The 3,922-nt window shown below is 41.0% G+C and overlaps 1 pseudogene; it reads right to left on the bottom strand.

Moving 5' to 3' along the window:
• Nucleotides 1-2,238: 2,238 nt before the first annotated feature.
• Nucleotides 2,239-3,166, bottom strand: LOC142422743 (kelch-like protein 7 pseudogene; annotated as a pseudogene).
• Between the last annotated feature and the right edge of the window lie 756 nt (nt 3,167-3,922).

A 3,922-nucleotide genomic window follows, 5' to 3' on the forward strand; every position in this document is an offset into this window, starting at 1 on the left:
GACTAGAACTCAGATTAGGAGCACCAGGAGGAAACATGTGTTTAATATCTGTTAGGGAGAGTCCAGACTGCATCACTGATATGTTTTTTTGTATATGTATCGTCCATTTTGACTACAGGTCACCCTTTGTAGAGACTGGAACTGCCCCCATAGGGATCTCTAAACTGTAATCTTTTTGGACATAGATTGTGAGTTTAATTGTGCAAGGGGCCAGCTGGTGGGTGGTACCTGCTCACCTTTCAAATAGCATCCACGATCGTGAACTTTGTGGCACCAGGGATTGCTACATCATCACTTACAAATATGTAGAGAAACACAGTTTACAACAACTATTAATTGACATGTATAATATTTAACTGTAAGCAAGGGTTTTTCCATCTCAATCCTATCCTCCACCTAATCTGGGCTGGGAACAGTAACCTCTATCAACAGTTTCTGAGCTACGAGCCGGAATAAAGGGAGAACATGCTTTCTGTGACGTTCATAAAGATGACTTCATTATTTTCATTCCTCTTTTTATTTAGTACTGTTACACCTGTCTTACATTCCTATTCATGCTTATGCAAAATGAACCACATAGTAGATTTCAACAGATGAAAATGTTTTTCTCTATTATACTATTATTTATGAAAGTGCTTATTAAGAGAACATGTGTTCACAATCTATTTAAAAAAGAGTTGTTGGTCCTAGTTTGAAGACAAAAAAGAAATTACCTACCTTTGCCATGTTCACACTCAAAATCCAACATTCATTATAAAATACATAATCAATAGAAAATGTAGACAAGAGCCTTGAATGACTTCAGGGTATGTAATAAAATTCCCAGAAAAGGATAGAGGCATCGGTCTTAAACAGAATTGGAAGTTGTCTCACATCTGAACGTCAGTAGTTTGAGAAATACCCAACTCACCATTATCAATAGGAGAAATATATCCCAAACATCGATAGGTATGGTAAGAGGGAAAATAAAATAAAAATCTAGGTTTTCTATATAAGAATCTATCAAGAGTGTACCAGGCCTAAGAATGGCCTGCCATTTTGTCAAACTACAGTGGACACAAAAGGCCATGGAACCCATCGCCTAAATTATGCAGAGATATCAAGCCAAAAGAGGAGCCCCCACTTAAAATGAGGAGCACAAGAAATAGTCTGTCATCTCTAAAGGAGAATTTTCCAATTAGAACACCGAAATGGCAATGGTGAACCTTCCTTGAAATGCACAATGGTTAATATATTTCTGCCCAACATACTCACCCTTCTCTTTCCCTCAGGATCATAAAGCAATCTTCCAAAAGTTGTGAAAAAAAAGAAATCTGGTTATTTTTAATTAAATTTCTCAGTGAACTATTTGAAATCCAATTATCCTCTTTTCATAGATTAAAAGTTCTTCTCTCTTCCCTGGCATCCTCAGAATGGTATGATTCACCTTTAAAATAGAGTGCCAAGAAGTCATTTCTTGACAATATTTGAAAAAAGATTAAGATTTCCTTTTCTATCATTTTCAGCCAGTAATTAATACAGTAATTCCTCCTGTCATCATTTAAATCCAAGGAATATATAGAGATAATAGTGTATACGTTTATTAGCTCCAAAAAATATATTGACTTAATTCTGGAAAATTACATGTTACTACTGAAAATGTTCTCTGACGGAAATCAATTTAATAATAAGGAAAAGCCACCATTCCTGGCAGGTATAGGGCAGCTATGGGAGGGTCTCAATGAATGACAGCTAATATCATTCCAAATTTCTGAACAATGCCAAGTATAAGAATTTAAAAATAATTACCAAGCAATCCTATTTAATAAGTAGCCTACTTATATCAGAGTATAAACTACTGTTCACTTTGCATGAGGCAAGGTAAATAATTTCTAACAAAAGCTGCCTCTGCAATTATTATATTAGAAATAATTAATATGAAAAAATATAAATAGGTCCTAGTAAGTGGCAAAATATTTCCAAGACAAAGTTTTATAACAAAAATAAGGGATGGTGGGCACATTTAATATAAATACTGAACATATTGTGATGGAATTCTAATAATGCTGGCTTTTGAGAATAACATACTTTATTGAATGAGACTTTTTTTGAAAATTTGGGGTCAATTCTTCAGTTACTTAACCTGTTCTACTTGAAGACTAAAAACATGTGGTTGGATATACAAAATAGTTATCAACACAGGTAATTTTAAAGAGCAAAACATGCATCAAATGAAATTTCTGAAGTTACATTCTCACTTCAGGATCGTGTGCCATATGCACCTTTTTCCAACTTTGGCTTAAAATATCTACAAGACTGTGGTCTTCGAGGCCTTGCTCCATCTGCCAGTTCTTTCTGATCCTCAGGAGACAGTAGATGATACCGCATTCCATTCATCACCATCTTAAGGCACTCAGGATTGTCTTGAATGAGGGATTCAAATGGGATGGTTTTACATAAGAAATTTTTTTGAGATAAGAGGAAATCTGACGTTAGCAAGGACATCCACCATAAAAGGCTGGCGATTCGGCGCATCATGTCTCAGCCACCTGACGGCAGCATCATAAACCTCCTCCTCTGCGCTCACGGTCAGGGAGTCCTGGTTGAGCAGACTTGTTACTAGCTCAGCATCAAGGTGGAGAAACTCCTCAGTTTTGGAAACATCAGGGTAATTATGGTCAATAAAGGCATCTGCAGTGGCTTTCAACTCAGGACAGTCTAGACGCTCTGCTAGAATGCTTAGACCGAGACAGTTTGAAGCATCCACTTGCTCTTTCAAAAAATCAACACACATGTTCTTCACAGGTTCCATCTGGTACTGGTTTGCGGCATCCAACAGAGACTGCACATTGTTGGTATTCACAGAAACCCTTGCAGTGTAAGCAAATTCCACCAGGTGTTCAATAACGTCAGGGTCTGCGTCTTTGAGTTCTACTTCAGAGGATTTTGATTCGAGCATGCCAGTTGTGAACATGACATTAAAAACTGGGCTGGCTGCAGCCAAGACCACACGATGAGCAGGGATCTCTCTTTCCTGGACCACGAGAATCACATCGCAAAAAGTTCTCTGCTTTCGCATGCCATTCACGACTGCCATGGAGCCCACCAGAAATTTCGCTTCTTCCCAAGTGTCAGGTTTCTTCTTGGTCTTTCTCTTGCTGCTCTGTGACACCCTGGAGCCTGACATCCTCCCTGAGCTCGACTCTTGTCTGAGGCTCTCCGGGCTTGGTGCAGATTGTGGACTGCAGACTGCGTTCCAGCAGGGGTCCCTTCTGTGTGGGCCGAATGCTGAGGGCAGGCTGACTGTGGAGGCGGCGGCGGCTCACCCTCTGCGGAAACACCAGGCTGGGCTGTGTGGTTCCGGCAGCAGCTCCAGGGCAAGCTAGGCTGCATCCGGGGCAGAGCTGTAGCAAGGTGGTGGATGAGCCTAGGATTCCGAAAACAAGACATTTTTTGGTAGGGAAGAAAAAAAGGCTAACATAGAGAGAAAAATAAAAATTCTTCTATCCATAAAAAAAAGATGATTTGGACACATACCAGAGGGACTCCGTAGAACCCAGTCAAGGAGAGTTGCTTAGAGGGAAATTCACCACTGCTGGAACATAGGAGGAACATCACAAAGGTAAGTAGCCACAGACCCATGGGGTTTTGAGGGCTTTTGGCACAGCTCAGTGGAAGCCTGCTGGGGCGTGACCTTGGCCCCGCCACTCTATCTGCTGGAGCAGGGACCATCTGGAGCCTGTAGTGGGGATTGGTCTCAACACAGCCACAGTATGCTTTCACCTGCCTCAGGGCTTGGACAGGACCCGTGCAGCTCCACCTGTAGGGATCAGGGTTCAGCTACACTGTTGCTTCTGCTTACATCTCTGCTCTCTGTTCCTCCACAGCCCTAGAAGGCTGTTCAGGGGCTTTTTCACAGCACAGCCACAGCTTGCCACTTCTG

This window comes from Tenrec ecaudatus, chromosome 12, assembly GCF_050624435.1.
Source record: "Tenrec ecaudatus isolate mTenEca1 chromosome 12, mTenEca1.hap1, whole genome shotgun sequence".
Classification (NCBI taxonomy): domain Eukaryota; kingdom Metazoa; phylum Chordata; class Mammalia; order Afrosoricida; family Tenrecidae; genus Tenrec; species Tenrec ecaudatus.